Source organism: Corvus moneduloides, chromosome 17 (genome assembly GCF_009650955.1).
Source record: "Corvus moneduloides isolate bCorMon1 chromosome 17, bCorMon1.pri, whole genome shotgun sequence".
Classification (NCBI taxonomy): Eukaryota; Metazoa; Chordata; class Aves; order Passeriformes; family Corvidae; genus Corvus; species Corvus moneduloides.
The window spans coordinates 1,019,654-1,036,956 of NC_045492.1; the positions used below are offsets into that span (position 1 = coordinate 1,019,654).

Below are 17,303 nucleotides of genomic sequence, written 5' to 3' on the forward strand. Positions count from 1 at the left end.
TGGAAATCAGAGCCAAGTAGCCTTGGAATGGCCTTGCAGCCACCAGGACAGATGTGACCAGTGTCAGGAGAGAATGAAAACACGTCCCACCCTCTGCTTTTTTAAGCAATGCTGGTTAAAAAGCAGATTTTAGTATCTTTAGCCAGACAGCAGCTACTTTAAAAACAGCAGCACTATAAATTAACATGATTCGAAAGCAACTGGCCTTTCAGCCACATTTTTCTCCTGAACAGGACTGCTATCAAATGTTTCAAGGAACAGACAAGGTGAAAAAAGCCTTTGTCTTCATGCTATAAGCTGTTGTAGCCTTTCATCCTGAAGACCTAGCAATCCAGAAGGGAAAAAAAAAAAAAAAAAAAAAAGATGAGTCCATCAGCAGAACTGCTGGAAAACAGTTTTGATCTTTTCAGGAAAACAGCCAAAATTTTCTCTCACGCTGAAAAAGTCAACTTGTTTCAGCTTCCACATTACATGAAGTTCTGTCCTTTTTGCCTGAATACAAGGTTGCTTAAAGCAAGCAAAGCTCAAGGGAGTTGATGTACTTGCCAAGGAAGTGTCAGCCCGGAGAGATGGCAACTTGGAGCAGCCCCAGCCAAAATGTGCAGGTGCCATGCACAAGGTCCCTGCTGAGCAGTGGGACCAGCATGCAGCACCAGGAGAGCACCCCAATCTCACCCAGAGACACCCCACAAACAGGGCAAACCCGCATGTCCATGCCCTAAAATCAAGCATTGCTGGCAGAACAGTCACAGGTCACAAGCTTCTGTGACAGGTATGACAAAGCCCCCTATCACACCAAGAAATAACTGCAAAGCATCAACTCCCTGCCTGCCAGGCCAGGCACTGCCACCACCCTGCCTCCCATTAATCAGGAGGAAGTTAATTAATATTTGAGTAGGCTATTACAGCTCGAGGCAGAGGATCGAGTACACTGTGCCATGCTCCCAACTAGACTCCTTACAAAAAAATTTAAAAACAATAAAGCTGAACACAAATGCACAGCAAAGACAGTACAGAACAGAATACATCCTCACAGTGTTCCGGTGACAGATCATGGTATTTCAGGAAATAGGAAGTCCCCATCGTTTTGGCAAAGGGTAGAACTAAGCCAAGAACTAAGCCCAATTCTCTGCTACATCCCCACCTCTGCTGAGCTCACACAGACCGTGTTGGCTCTCCTGGTCTCATCACCCAGCTCACCCCACCGGCTGCTCTCCACAGAGGAAACAGCTCTCTCAGAAGTGCTGCAAAGGCAGGAGACCCCAAAAAAGCTCTTCCAAGTCACACCCTGGTGAAACACCAGCTTTTGTGACTGATGTCAGGGCTGACAAAGCTCAGTGTACCTGTCCCCCAGCCCAGCAGCACCAATCCTGGTGCTGTGCCCAGGATGTGACCCAGTAGGTGCCTGGGTTTTTAGCACCACAAGCATTTGCCAACAGGGCCCAAGCACAGCAACTGCTGGACATCTGGGGCTTCCTGGCATTTAAGTGAGCTCAGCAACACACAAGGAGATGGAGACAGTTTTGAGAAGGAAGGTATATGAGATCTTTTCTGCCACCACCACTCTGGCAACAGCCTTCAAATCACAGCTGTAATTCAGGCTCATTTCAAAGCCCTGTATCTTCCCTGAAGTCTATTGAGCTGTTCTGCTTTCTACTCCAGCTATTGATTACCGGGGTGGATGGGGTGAGGGGGAACGTGACCGCTTTTCAGTGATGCCACATCTCGTGACATCACAACTGTCTCCATGGTGACACAGCAACACAACTGAATTGAAACAGGAGGAGGCCAATTAGAACAAGAAAGCTCTTTTGTGGCTGGAACCATAGTAATTAGCAGAAATAAGAGAAGCTGTTATAAAAAAGACATCGTTGTAACAATAAAACCCTTGCTTTTAGCTTGCTAGGTGAACCCCAAACTATATATATATATATATATATATATATATAAAATCCCTTGTAGACTGGAAAACCCATGATATCACTAGCTGCATTCCCAGCTTCACAGAATGCTGAGCACAGCCTGGATCCGAGAGATCACTTCTCATCTCCCCTCCTGTCAAGTTCTCCTCTCCACTGGAGCCTGCTCACATGCTTAGGAGGCTGCTCAGCCCTTCAGCTCAAGCAGAGCCCCCAAGCTGAGGTGCCTTTCAGCCTGCCACAATTAGCACACACACGTGTGCGGGGGCACACACAAAAGAAACCAACCCCAGGCCGCCAATCCACAGTGACTCACACCAGCTAAGGCTCCACCTTCAGGGATGAAGCACAGGGCCTGGAATGGATGATATGAACAAGAACTGGACCCTCTAAATATCTACGTTGTTTTGTTCTCAACCTCCAAATGAGAGACACACAGGAGCAATCTCAGCTAGTGCCAGTGCCAAATCCGCCTCCAGCTGATCTGCACTCCCCATCCTGGGGTGCACGCTGATCAGGAAGCACTTGCTGCAGTCCCAGAGATGAGGCAACTCTCTATTGCTCCAGAGTGGCCAGAAGCAACACACAGCTCTAGGAATTCCCCAGGGAGAGCAGCTGCTTGGAGTGTTCCACAGTCAGGCTCTCAGCCTGAGGCACCTCCACTTTGGCCATACATTCAGCCCATTAAACACCAGTGACACGCCGAAATCTCACCGTATTTTTCTTTTCTCAATCAAGCCTAAAAGCTGCAGCAGGCCAGGAACAAGCTGAGCATAAACTTCCCAAGAAAGGAAGCCTGAAGGTGTGAGGCACAGCACAAAGTCAGGGCACCTGGAGCGAGGAGAGCAGCACCCAACAGAGCCACTGGAGCACAGCAACTCTGCACACACTGGAGGTTAAACCTCCACGGGGAACGCTGCTTCCCACAGCTCCTGGGAGCGGCCCTGTTGTGCTCCTCTCCTGCAATTCCACGGGAAAGTGAGGCATTCACTGCTAGCAGGGCAGGCAGAGCACACAGGTCCCTTGTACTGGCACACTCATGGCATGTGGAGGCAGGGCAGCAATCTGCTTGGCAGCTGCTCTCTGATAAGAGGCACAGCTGCCTAAAACTGAGTCACCTTAGGGGAAAAAAAAAAAAAAAGATGCTGGAAAGCATCACACCGTAAGAATTAGGATTAATTAGATTTAACAGGTACCCTCAACCACAGCAGAAGCATTTTTCAGTCATAATCCATGCAAGTGAGCGTCTTTGTACACAACCCTTGTACCAGCCTCTGCATCTGTCAGGGGAGGTTATTTCACACTCAGCAGCAGAACATGAGGTAAGGCACTAACAGTGGCTGGGGTTCACCATTAAACATGAGCCATCCTCTGGCACACGCCTGAGGAACAGGACAATGGGACTTCCTCGAGCCACTGTCACCTCTGAGCACAGCTGGTTCAAAAAGCAGATACCTTCTGGCACACGGCTTCTGCAGAGCTGCACCCGAGTGGCTCCAACTTCCAAATGGTGGAGATTGACCCTTCAAAAGGCTCGTGTTCATTTTTTAGTACATTCTGGACTCAGTGTTCCTGCTCCACCAGCTCGTTCACCCAGAACTGCAATCACATGCACCTGCTGCCCGCACACACACCATCACCCACACCCAGAGCATGTTTGCTAACAGAGCAAGAACTAGCACAGAGCAGAAAACATGATTTTCTGTGTGAACCAGGCCTTGCAGCAGCAGAAAAAGCCATTAGCTACAGAAGGGAAAGAACCAGGCAGAGGCAGAAATAACGGCTTTGGAAATAACCAGCCTCTAAAGTTATTTTTAGAGCTGCCTCCCTCAACACCCAAGATATTCAGAGATGTTGAAAAAAAGAATATAAATCAAAGGTAAGCGCACAAATAGCACTGCCAGGAGAAAGCAGACAGTGCTTCAAAGTTACTGCTGCCACCAGCAGCGATGGCTGGCCTGGTTCTATTCCATTTGGAGCAGTCTCCTTAGCTTGGACTCTGCTGTGCCACAGAGAGCTCAGGGGACCCAACCCATGGGTGCTGGGCACTGCAGGATGGTGCCAGCTGGGCATTGCTACCTCTGGGACTGAGCACAGCCTGGATGGGGGAAAGGACAGGCAGTGCTTCCATTCCCTTTGGACAGCACACTGCTATCAATGAATCAATTAGGTTGGAAAAGACCTCTGAGACCGAGTTCAACCTGTGACCGAACACCACCTTGTCCACTAAACCACAGCTGAGTGCCATGTCCAATCTCTCTTTAAACATCTCCAGATGACCCCACCACTGCCCTGGGCAGCCCATTCCAGTACTTGACCACCCTTACCGGGAAGAAATTCCTCCTGATGTCCAACTCAAACTTCCCCTGGGGCAGATGAAGACTGCGCCCTCTCCTCCTGTCCCTGTTCCCTGGCAGCAGAGGCCGAGCCCGGCTGCCCCCTCCCCTTCAGGGAGCAGTGCAGAGCCACAAGGTGCCCCCCGAGCCGCCTCCTCTCCAGGCTGAGCCCTCCCCCGCTGCTCCATTCCCTTTCCCGGACAGCCTGGGGCTGTGTCCCTGCACACTGACAGAGCCCAGAGCGCTCTCGGAGCGCGACTCGGAGCTCTCCCAGCACAGCCCTGCCCCGGCCGCTCGCCGGGGCGGCGGCCCCGCTCCGGCCCGGCTCCCGCAGTGCCCCGGGGGCTGGGCGGCTCGCCGGGGGCGGCTCGCCGGGGGCCGGGGGCCCGCACAGGAGCGGCCCGGCTCGGCCCGGCCCGGCCGGCGCTCACCTCGCCCTACGGCCCTGCTGCAAAGCGCGGCGGCCGCAAAGCGCGCCCGGCGCCGGGCAGGGAGCGCCCGGGCCAGAGCGGGGCCGGGCCGGAGCCGCCCCCAACACCGGGACCCCTCCGGGGCCACCCCGCCGGCTCCCGCTGCGACCCCCGGAGCGGCACACTCCCCGTCCCGTTTGTGCACCCGTGCGAAATCCACTCTGAACGCGTCCTGCAAGCACTGGGCATCTCTCAGCTCCAGCCCAAGGCTCCCGGGGCCCAGCCCGCTCCTGCTGTCACAGAATCACTGAATCACTGAAAACACTTCTGAGACCACCGAGTCCAACCTGTGACCCATCCCCGCCTTATCATCAGCCCAGAGCACTGAATGACACGTTCAGTCCTTCCTTGGACACCTCCAGGGAAGGGGACTCCACCATCTCGCTGGGCAGCCCTTCCAATGCCTGACCACCCTTCCCATGAATAAATTCCTCCTAATGTCCAACCTAAACAGCTTAAGGACAATATCCTGTCATCCTGTTGCTGGTTGCCTGGGAGCAGAGGCTGGTCCTTGGTCCCTGCCCTGCTGCCCTGAGGATGCCACTCAAGGTGTTCTCCCTTCTATCTTTTAACCCTTCTATCTTTTAATTTCATCAGTCCTGACATGCTACAAACAGGAATTAAAGCTTCACACAGATGAACACCCAAAGCAGGGATCCCTTCTGGCCGGGGATGGCTGACAGCGAGCAGCATTCACAGCAGCAGGCACACAGGCATGGTCACAGCAGCCACAGCTCCATCCAAGCCTTTGTCTGCCTTCCCCAAAGCCCTGATTCCCCCAGTCAGCCTGGTTCAGTGTTTGACTCGTGCAAGAACAACTCCTGGGAGGGAGCAGGGCTTGGAGGGCTGCTCTGGCAGCCTCCCCTCAGCACCCAGCTACTCTGCAGCACTCATCTCCAGCAGGGCCCTCAACAGAGCAGTGATAAAAGTTAATGTGTGGCACCACACTGCTGGTAGTGCAGCAGAGAGGAGATTGCAGGGTGACAGCTGACACTGAACCTGTGCCAAGCACAAAGGCCAACAGCAGCAGCACCGTGGCCAAGGCAACAGGCTGCTGGTGAGCAGGGCTCTGCCTCCCAGCATCCAGGATTCCCCGCTCACAGCCTGGCTCGTGGCATGCTGTGAACCTCAGCACCACTGAAACCCAATACTTTGGAAATAAAGTAGCTGCTTTGTCCAGAACCAGGAGCTCAGGAGGTGCAACACCCCTGTACTTCCAAGGGATCAGATTAAACACTGGTTCAGGCACTGGGAGAAGTTCTCCAGCTCCATTCCACCAGCACTCATCTCCCCAAAGCCACCTTCTCCCCTGGGAAGTTCCAGCCCCGGCAGTACAAGGCTGGGCATCACAGCAGTCCTGCATTGCCAGGGAGCTTGCTGTGCTCAGAGCAGCAGTGCTGAGGGGCCAGAATTGCCAGCCTGGGCCTGCTGCTGGAGCAGCAGCTCAGGCTGGCAGCTGCTCAGCAGAGCGCAGCGAAGCCCTGAAGAGCTCCTGCACAGGAATGGTGTAACTCGGGTCCCTGTGTCTGGGGCACGCTGAGGGACTGGAAAGCCTCAGGGTTCAAACAAGGGGAAGGAGGGTTCCCAACACAACAGCCACTCCAGTGACCTGAGAGCCCAGGCATAGCGTGCTGGCCCATGACCTGTCCTGCACATGCTGCTCTCCCCAGAGCAGCACTGACCAGGCTGGCAGCCAAGCACGGACACGGCTCCTCACGAGGGCCTTCAGGAGGGTCGGGGGACTCCCTTGGGGAAAATTCCACAGCAGCCTTTGGGACACTTTCTCTGGCTTCAGACACAGGTAGATGGCTTACGTGTAAGGCCTAAGAGGGATGCAGCATCCATGCTTTAACTTCCCAATTTTAACTTCCAATTCAGTGCAGCTGTAGACATGCCCACTCAGGGTAGGAAGTTTAGGCTTGGAGATCCCTCCTGCACACAGCAAATGCCTGGCTGGGCTCTGTTCAAGTAGATCTCAACCACTCCCAGAATAGAAACAAAACAAGACAAATAATACTTAGAAGTTTGACTAATCTTATGAAAACAACTCACAATAAAAATTTCCTTTTATCAACTCTTAAATAGCTTTCAGCTTTCATCAAACATCACCTTGCACTATGACAGTGCATCAGTAGAAAGGCATAAGCAACTTCTGATCTCCACTTTAATTCCAGCTCTGACAGACCAGCACCACAGGTAAGAATTTACCTTTGAAACATTCACCACTCAAGTTTCTTGGTCAAACTTCAAACTGCAGAGACAAAACAGCAGCTTAAGCTTTGATCTCTTGGAACTAGGTGCAGAAAAGATCACCGCAGTGAAACCTTGATGTCTTAATGAAGAGCACTAAATAGGATACACAAGATTGATTGTCAACACATCCTTGATGCAAATACTAGTGCTAAGGTTTAAAACTTATGCACATTCACCGTTTCCTTTTCGAGCACTGCTGTCTGATGCACCGAGCTACAGTCTGGCTCGGGCGAGTTCCCTTAGAGACTGGTTTCATGTTCTTGGTGTTCCCAGAGGAGCTGACAAACTTGACCCTCTGAGACCCTGCAGAGCAGTGGGGATAACCCAGTTCCTGTGTGCCCTGTCTGCTCAGGTGATGCTGCAGCACCTATATGGGCATCGAGCACCCTGCCCGTGTCCCAGTAGGTGCACGTGCCCCTCTGCCTTCACCAGCAATTCACACTGCGAGTCTAAGCTCAGCACCAAGGAGGGAAGGAGGAGAGAATCAGAACTCAGCTGTGTTCCTAGATGTATAGAAATTTGGGAAGAGGCCTGGCAGTGCATAACCCACAGCCCTGTCCTCTATGGAAATCAAAGTGTCCAGTCCTGGGGGACCAGCAATGCTTGTCACCTTCTGTGACAGCAGACCAGCAGCCCATGCTGAGCCATGCAGACACTGGGACTGCCCTGCCTTAAGTTGCCCATTTAATTAGAGACCAGACTCATGTGGGCAGATGGATCTGAGCACTTACCTCACTGTTTTCAGTGAAAATCACAAATGCTTTTGCAATGGTGCCTTTTGCATTCACCAGCCAGACCCTGGCAGAGCAGAAGTGAAGCCCAGGGCTGAGGCCCAGCTCAGGACTTCAGCCGTGGGGCTGTTGTTCCTCTTGCTTCTCCAGGGGACAGAAGGTTGGTACTTAATGCACCCATCTGCACCAAAGGGCCAGCAATTAATTAATTCTGCAAGATAAATTGAAGTGGACAGAATTTCTAAATATTTTCTCCTCTCCTAAACTGGCCCATCTGCAAATAGTTTAACTTTTGACGGTTTAAAGGCAGCTTATGTCAAACCCTGGTGTCATTCTGCACCCCATTTCTTCCTCCAGGTGGGAGACCAGAAGAGAAGGGAAAGAAACTCATTTTTCCATGAGCTCTTCTGGAGAGACCCAAATTCACCATCCCCAACTCCAGCCACCACAGAACTTTATCTGACAGCCTGAACTCTAATCGCCTTTCACAGCAAACGGCAATCATACTTAGCACTGCTCCCCTCCCTTTTAAATCTGCTCTGATAGGAAACACACTGACAACTTTTCACTGCAGAAATTAAAGTGGATTTTTCTTGAACAAGGCCACCAGCCTGCACAGCCTTAATCCTTTCAACTCGCATATGTCCTTGTAACTTGCGCTGCTCTGAATCCAATTATGCCTCCTCAATCCATTAAAAAATATTTGAGGCTGTTGTGCAGGTTGCACAGAGCAGGAGTATCAGCTGAAGAGGCACAAACCCTGCTGCACTGAGGCTCTGCAGGCTTCCCTCTGCAGGTGTGCGTGAAGTGGGTTACAAGAAAAATTAAAGTGGCACAGAGTGACTTTCACAGAGTCCAGTGACTAGTTCACTCCAAATGATCCCAGTCTGGGCTCAAACAACAAGAAAATCCATACAGAGACAAGAACTGACACACAGCTGTTCGCAAACGCCTGACAGTCATTAGTTACCCATTAAAAGCTTTTAAAGTTCTCTTGCTCTGGCAGCATGCACAGCTAGGAACGCAGCCATGGAGCAGCAGAATAACCTGGAGCTGAGCAGTCAGAAGTGTCCACAAATCCAAACTGCACACACAGATTAAGCACCCGACTACCCAATGACTGACAGACAGAGCTGCGAGCAAAACAAGCTGACAACGTGTGCTGGGACACTGGCTACACTTCCACACAGGGACCTGTGGGGCTCCCAGCACATCGCGCTTTGCCAAATCCCATTGGATTTGACAGACAGACAACCCACATTTCACACAAACCAAGCTCTTCCATTATCACCTTTGCTGCCCAGGGTCTCCTTGTCCTTTCCAGGCTGGCACAGTGCACAGCAGTTACACTCCAGCACTTCCAGGGCCACACTACAGATCGTGGGGTCCCCAGCTGCACCCCAAACTTACACTGCCACGACAGAAGTGGGATGGAAGCAACAAGCTAGATGCAAAAATAGCATGTGGCAGTTCGGCATTTGCACCTTAAAGATGAGTTTTTAGGTTTTCCACACCTGCCAACAACAGACAAATTCTGCAGATAACCCTCCTCTGAATATCTGAGTACGGACACACATCAGTACTTTATCTGAAAGCCAAGCAGACTGAATTTGATCAATAGCTATGCTTTTCTTCACCCCTTCAAGAACATGTAACTTCATAGCACCAAACGCCTATTGGAAGAGCAATTACCAGCAAAGTAATTTGGACCCTCTGGAGTCAAGTCTGCCAACTTACACGACTTGGCAATCTGGCTTGTTATCATCCCACATGATCGGAATTTATTTTAGAATTCAATGCCACATGCTGTGGGGTTTTTTATTCTCCCTTTTCTTCTTTTCCTCCCGCAAGTGACAAGCTACAGCCTAGGATTCAGAGGTCCTAATTCCAGTCACATCTCAAAGACATTTCCTGCACACCCTGGGGTCAAGGTCTTTGCAGACTAACTAATATTAGTCCTACCAACAGCATCCTGCAAACAATCCTCCTTTTTGAGCCTCTTAATCAAGACCGGAGCGGAAATTAAGAGCTACATTTACTAACTGCTCACAACCAACCTTAACATTCCCACCCTCTTGCAAGGCACACCAACGCCGAGCTGCACCTGCGGTTAAATCCCGAGGGATTCAGCCTCAACTCCTGCACAGGGCGGGCGGCTCCAGGCTGGGCTACCACACCAGGTACCTTCAGCCAGGACCTGTTCTCCCAGGCTAAAAAAAAGAGACTTTTCAGAGCCAGCTCTGGCCGGGAGGTGCCAGCTCGCTGCGCTGCGAATGTCAGCCTTCAGCTCCGTGCCTCGCCCAGACAATTCCCTTTTCTTCTCCAGGGGAGGGAGAATCTGAACGCCTCTCCAAAGAAAGGGCCCGTGTCCCCCAGCGGAGAACGCATTTAGCGAGGCGCCGCTTCCTTCCCTGCGGCACCCAGGGACTCCTTCAGGGCCTGAAGCACCGGGCCGGGCACCGGCCTGACCCCGCACGGCCCCCGGGGGACGGGCACAGCGGGGCTGGCACCGGGGCAGCGCCCACCCCCGCCCGGGCCCGGCTCCCCGCGGCGCAGGCGGCATGCGGGGGAGGAGGAGGAGGATGGAGCGGCCCCCACACCCCAGCCCAGCCCCAGCCGAGCGGGGCGGCCCCGCCGCTCCCGCGGAGGCCCGGGACGCGCGTGGGAAGCGGAAGGGGCGGCGGGCCCGACAAGCGGCGGAGCAGCGGCAGCAGCGAGGGAGGAGGGGGCGGCACCCCCGCCCGCAGCCATGCAGGGCCCGGCTCGGCCCCCCGCTCGCGCGGTCACTCACATTGCCTCAGGAGCTCCAGACACAAAGCCATGGGAGACACAAAGAGGGGCGGAGGGGACCGGAGAGACGGGGGGGGGCGCGGGGCGAGGGCGCTCGGCCCGGCCTGGGTCCCGCGAAGGGGGAGGAAGAGGAGGACGAGCCGCCGGCGGGGCCGCTCGCGGTCCGGGGCCGCTCCGGCTGCTCGTGCGGCCGCCGCTGGAGAAGGGAGGAGACGCGCGGAGCCGCCGCCGCACTCACCGCGCCCGCCCGCCGCTCCGGCCGCGCGCCCGGGCGGGGCCGCGCATTAAACGGCGGCCCCGCCCCGGGACCGCCCCGCGCCCGCCCCCGCGCCCGGCACCGGCGCCGCCCCGAGCCCCGCCCCGCCCCGCTCCCACGGCCGCGCGGGGCCCTCCGCCCCGCCGGACACGCGGCGGCCGCGCTCGGCTCGGCCGGGACCCTCGGGACGCCGGGCGCTGCCGACAGGGGACGCGGGCGGGGACCGCCGCTGCCGCACCGCCGCTGCCGCGAGGGGAGCCGAGCGCTGCTGAACAAAGCGGGAGCCGCTCCCACCCCACGCGGGAGCTTTGTCTCCTTGTCGCGGTAGCCGCGGTGACATCTTCCCCAGCGCGGCCGCGGTCCCACCCACGCGCAAACGTGCGTTTGGCTGAAACATACCTCCCGTATCCCTCCCGCTCCAGCCCCCGGAGCGGGCGCGGTGGGACCCCCGTGGGCGGCGGGTGCAGGACCTCCTGCAGCATCGCCGAGAGGAACCCTCCGGTGCAGAGGGAAATACATGGGAAAGAAACAAGTGGGACGAAGAGGTTTCCCTTGTGGGTGTTTTCCCCTGGTCCCAGATTTGCTAGTGGAGTTCTGCCCCGCTGGGCACGGGGAGAGGGAGGGGAGCCTCAGCGGGTGCGGGCGCTGTGTTGGGGCTGTGCTTTGTGCCTCCCCTGGGGCTGCCAGAGCAGGGCTGGTGGAGAATGGAGGTGCGGAGGGGAGCAGGGCTGGCACAACGTGCGGGCTGCGGGAAGAACCTGCCGGGTCTGCACCCTGGGCACAGCCACGCAGAGTGCTGGAGGAGCATCCAGCTCTCTCCCTGAGATCCTGCGCCGGCACACGGAGCTGAGCGCAAGGCTCCCGTGGACCGGGGCTGGGAACAGCTCTGCGAGGGCAGAGCCACTCTGTGTGGCGGCCGGCCGAGACGAGCAGAGGGTGCCCACCAGCCCAGCGTGGCGTGGGCACTGGTGGTGCCCGGCCCTGGGCAGGGCTCGTGGCTGTGCGAGCAGCGGTGCTGCCGCGTGGCTCCCGCCAGCAGCACGTGTGCTGCCCCGGCCCCTCGCTGCTCCCATCACTCCTTGATGCTGCGATTTATTGATGGCTCGCTGGGCTCCCAGCACTCGGAGAAGGGGTGGTCTGCAGCAAGGAGCGATCAAAGCGCCGTGGGAAACAGCGCACTGAGCTCAAGCGCTGCCGGCTCCGCAGGCAGGGCTGAGCCGCCGCCGCCGCCCTCGGCATTCAGCGACCGAATTGCTGCAGATTTGCTGCTTCTGCTCTGGGAAGCAGCAGCACAATGGGGCTGAAGGACAATTTGATCACAGAGTCAGCCCTGAGCCTTGGGACCCTCAGCCTAGGGCCTCCCTACTCCGCTGCCTACCAAGGAAAAACGGAAACTTGTTTTCAGTTCAGGGTCTCCCAGGTAGCTCTGAGCTGCCAATCTCTTCCTGAACCCTCAGAAATACCCACGTCATGGCTCAGTAGATGGAAACGATAATGAGAGAACGTGAAGGAGAAGAAAAGCAACCCAAACCAAGACATACACAAAGAAACCCTCATTTGCCTGCACTGTCTGACATCCTGAAAATGCTCCAGGCTGTTTGCAGAGCCTCGATCAACCCCACCCAGCCCTGCTCTCCTGGCACACGTGTGTGTCTGTCTCAGCTAAGGCTACCGCTGGTTGCTGCTGGGCTGCCCCAGCGGTGGCACGAGCCCTGTGGCCATGGGAGCTGCAGAGGGGCTGAGCATCACCGACAGCGGGGACACAAAGGGGCACCCGTGACTGCCTGGTGTCAGGGCAGCTCTGTGCTCACCTGGGTCACAAGGATGGCCAGCATGTGGGGAGGCCACCAGGCCTTTTGACCTGAGGAGAGACCTCAGGTGTCTGTGTGCCTGGCACACTGCCCTCCAGCCAGCTCTCCTCACGGGCAGAGCACAGCACCGTGCACGGACTCCTGGTGCTGCCCTCCCAGAGGCTCTGAGTGAGCTGAGGCACCCCTTGGTGCTTTGGATTCTCCTCTCCCACGAGGACAGCACCAACTCCCTTTCCTGCTATCAAAACTGATAAAAGCAAGCAGCAAGGACTTGTCTTTCTGACCATACCAGCAAAGGGAAATGCTGACAGCTGCCTTTGTTTCTACTCCTTTGTAGATGGTCCCTGCTGGGAGCAGGCAGGCTTGGCCAGGACCTTGGAGCCGTGCTCACCTCCCCTGTGTCTGTGCCAGCACAGCATCACACAGTGTGGCTGCAGCTCCCCCCTTCCCAGGGACCTGGGGAAGTGGCAATTCTGTGGGCTCAAACCCGTTGCAGCTGCTTTTGGGTGCCAGACACGTGCCTGCAACAGGCAGCGAGCTCATAGCCTGGGTGCTGCCCGTGGGAGCGCTGAGATCTGGCAGCAAAGAGCACCAGGCACATAAAGACAGAGATGGTTTGGGTTTGGGGGTGGAGCCGAGAGCAGGGCTGTGCCCATGGTACAGCTTCCTGGGGAGAAGGGAGCGCTGGCTGGGCACAGGGCGGTGGTGGAGTTTCCATAATAACAAGGGAAAGATCAGAGGTGAAAAATGAACTGGCAAATGTGGACAGAAACAGCTGTCATGAATTTCTCTTTGTCCCACAGACACATGAAGGCATCACAGAACGTGCGTACGTGCCCTTTTTTCCTCTGCAAACACTGATGGAGCATCCAACAGAAATCTTTCCCTGGCACACACATACACACACACACTCTCCCTCTAATCCCTTTCCTGCTTGTATGTCAGAGGAAGCTATTTCTGGAACGTGAAATCTAGGTCAAAAAGAAGGAGAAAATCTGAAGGGAATGATAACAGTCCCTCCCAAAGGCCGTGTGGGGTCAGCTCAGGCCGATGGGATTAGCGAGGGGCCGCAGTGGTGCTTCACCCCTGGCTGGCAATGCCTCCTGGCCTGGTGTGAGCTCCCTGTGCCTTCCCATCACTGCTGCTTCCCCACACAGGAGAGAAGGCCATGACAGCTGAGAGGAGTGCAACAGAAACTGCCTGCCTACACAGAGCCCGGGATCACGGCACACAGAGGAGGAGAAGGAGGAGGAAGATACATGACTTTCCCAGAAGCCGTGGAAACGTCCCACAGTGAGCCAGCCCCTGGGGACTGGGCCAGCACAATGAGGGGTGCAGGCACTTTGTCCATCCTCCTAAGCACAGCCCTGCCGCCCCTGCAAGAGCATCAGTGCCAGGGGACTGGGCTGGCACCTGCCTTCTCCTGGGGCAGGGCAGGGTCCCCAGCAGAGCCATGGGCCCGGAAGCCAGCTCTCTAATTTAGTCATAAACAGGGAAACAAAAGCAATACAAAGAAGACAGGAAGCAGGTGAGAGGCAGAGGGCAGCTGTTCTGTCCTGACCTTTGGGAGTATCTCTCCCAGGTGGTGCTCTCCTGCCCAGCCTGGGCTTGGCAAGTTCTGGTATATGGATGGGCACAAGGTGTGTGCAGCCCTGGCCTCCCTGCAGCAGATCTGGACACAGGATAAAGAGCTGGACACCTGAGCTTTTTGGGAGCAGGATGCTCTGAGCAAGGGTGGTGTAACCAGATGGCACAAGGAGGACTGGGAAGAGCTTGGGTAGAACTGGCTCGGTGGGAGCTTTCCTGCTGTATTTGCTTGCTCACCTCTGCTTTCCTGTTTCCCCTGGACATCAAATATTCCACTCTGCATTACAAGCAGTCTATTAAACAAGCAATTCCCAGAGCTGCCTCTAATAAGCAGGAGCCGGGGCTGGGGAGCCCTTTGTGGTGCTCGGGAGCCGGCGCGGCTGTCACCGCACGCCTGGCAATTAGAGCAATAGGTTCCACTGGGGCTTTTGAGTCTCCGGCTGCGCAAGGCACAAAGCTTTGTTTAAGGCTGATCGAGGGCAGCTCATCATCTGTCTCGCTGGCTGTCAAATGGGAGCTAATTGCCTTGTAATGTGCCGGTGACACAGGCATCAGTGGGAGGAACTGGCGTGGCAGGGGTGTGACAGCTGTCAGGGCTCTCCCCCGTGCTCCCCACACAGCCGGCACGGAGCTTGCTGCCCCTCCTCCTGCCCTCTGACAGTGCCTGGATCCCTCTGCTTTAGCATCCAACCCCCACATGGCCCTCAAGAAACAAGAAGCCTGTGCTGGCCCCAGCACTGCTGCTGCTGGTGCCTCTTTAGGATGTGTCCCTACAGACACAAAAGCATGGTGGTCCCCATTCCTCTGGGCTGGTGCACGGATGCTGGAGGAAGAAAGGCGTCCCTGGGATGTGTTTGGGTGAGGGCTCTTAATTGTGTCATCCCAGAGCCCTGCATGGAGCAGAGGCCATCAGTGATCATTACACCTGCAGGTGACAGTGCACCCACTTCTCCCTGTTGGTCCAGGCTGATGCCACCGAGGTGCCACCTGCTGCTTGGGAGGCCCTTCTCCTACACCACCAGCCACTCAGAGCCTCAGAGATGCACAGAAAAGGCCCTGGGGGTGCTGGATGACAGCAGCTGAAAATGCACAGGTGGGCAAGAGGCCAAGGGTACCTGGCCTGTACCAGCCATGGTGTGGCCAGCAGGACCAGGGCAGTGACTGTCCCCTGCGCTGGGCACTGGTGAGGTCACACCTCAAATCCTGTGTCCAGTTCTGGGACCCTTGTGACAAGAAAGACCTTGAGGGGCTGGAGCATGTCCAGGGAAGGAAACGGAGCTGGGGAAGGGGCTGGAGCACCAGGAGCAGCTGAGGGGCTCAGCCTTGAGAAAAGGAGCTCAGGGGGGACCTCACTGTCTACAACTCCCTGACAGGAGGGGCAGCCAGGTGGGGATCTGGCTCTGCTCTCAGGTAACAAGGGGCAGGATGAGATGAAAGGGCCTCAAGTTGCACCAGGGGAGGTTTAGATTGGATATTTGGGAAAACCTCTTCATGGACAGGGCGGTCAGGCACTGGCACAGCTGCCCACAGCAGTGGTGGAGTCACCATCCCTGGGAAGTGTTCAAAAAACTCGTGGATATGGCACTTGGGGACATGGGTTAGTGGTGGGCTTTGCAGTGCTGGGTTAGCAGTTGGACTCAGTGGTCCCAGAGGGCTTTTCCAACCAAAGTAACTCCATGATTTGCAGGGGAACTGAGCCCAGATGGCTGATTAGGGGTGTGAGTGCTGTCCAGATGTGTCTCCTGCCTCCCACATCCTGTGCATGCACAACCACAGATGCTCCTCCCTGCTCCCCAACCCTCTGCCAAAACTCTTTCCCCCCACCAAGCCCCAGCAGCCAACGTGGAGGGCTGGGGGATGCTCTGGGAGCCAGCAGAACTGTGCAGGGTCATGTCAGAGAGGGGTGGCACCCATTTGGAAGCCCCCTCTGTGCTGTGCCTGCTGCTGCTGCCCGGTGTCAGCCTGGAACTGGCAGCACTGAGCTCAGCAGTGCTGAGCCAGCAAGGAGAGGGCTGTGGGACAGGGGCAGCCAGGTGGGAAGAGTGTGGGACAGAAGCAGAGTGGAGAGGGTGGCAGGAAGGAGGGACAGGGCTGAGCAAACAGCCCATTCATCCCAGGGGATCTCTTCCAGTTCCTGCCTCATCCTGTGGACCTTGACTGGGATGCCTCTGCAGCTGGGATGCCTCTGCAGGGAGATGTTAGGTCATGCCCATATCTCGGGGGGGGGAAGGCCTGGAGCCAGGCAGGAAGGCTGCCGGTGCCCCCTCCCCACTGCCCACTCTGCCCAGAGCTGGGATGTGCCTGTCTCCCACTGACAGTCCACCCCAGTGCTCTGCCAGCTTTGCCCACAGCAGATGAGCTGAGGCTGCTCTGAACTCCCCTTGGTGCCAGAGCTGGCACCGTCCCGTTGGGCCTGACCCCGGCTTCCCCATGGGGACAGGACATGCTGCCTGCACAGACAGCCCTGGGCAGGTGCTGCATTCCTCCTGCCTGCTCTGGCATCTGCCTTGCTCCATGTACAGGCACTACCATATCTGGGAACACCAAGGTATCACCTTTTCTAACCAGTTCCCAAAATTATCCCCAGGATGGCACCTCTCAGCTCCTCACACCTTGTGTTACACCTGAGCCTCACCTGGGGCTGGCCAGAGCCGGGAAGGGCACAGGCTGCCTTGGAGAAAATGATGCAAAGTGATGCAGATCAAGTGACCTGGAGCATCATGGAAATGCTGCCACGGCTCAGCACAGGGATGCTGGGGGCTCTGGGGCTTGAGAAGGCTCGTTAGTGCCTTGAAAACTCATGCAAGACCTGTTTGTACCCCAAAACTAGGGATGTTGGGGCCTCTCTATGTGTCATCACAGAGTCCCATAATGGTTTGGGTTGAAAGGGACCTTAAAGCTCATCCAGTCCCACCCCCTGCCCATGGCAGGGACACCTTCCACTATCCCAGGCTGCTCCAAGCCCCATCCAGCCTGGCCTTGGACACTGCCAGGGATCCAGGGGCAGCCCCAGCTGCTCTGGGCACCATGTGCAAGCACCTCACTAACCTCTAAGATCTTCCTGGAGCCTTCTCTTTTCCAGGTTGAACATTCCCACCTCTCTCAGCCTGGCTCTAGAGCAGTGGGCCTCCAGCCCTTGGAGCATCTCCG

General features: G+C 56.1%; 1 protein-coding gene across 1 annotated transcript in view; it reads right to left on the reverse strand.

Annotated features, from left to right (window-relative positions):
• The window catches only part of DLGAP4 (DLG associated protein 4), a 150,246-nt gene that overhangs the window by 29,810 nt on the left and 103,133 nt on the right, over positions 1-17,303 (reverse strand).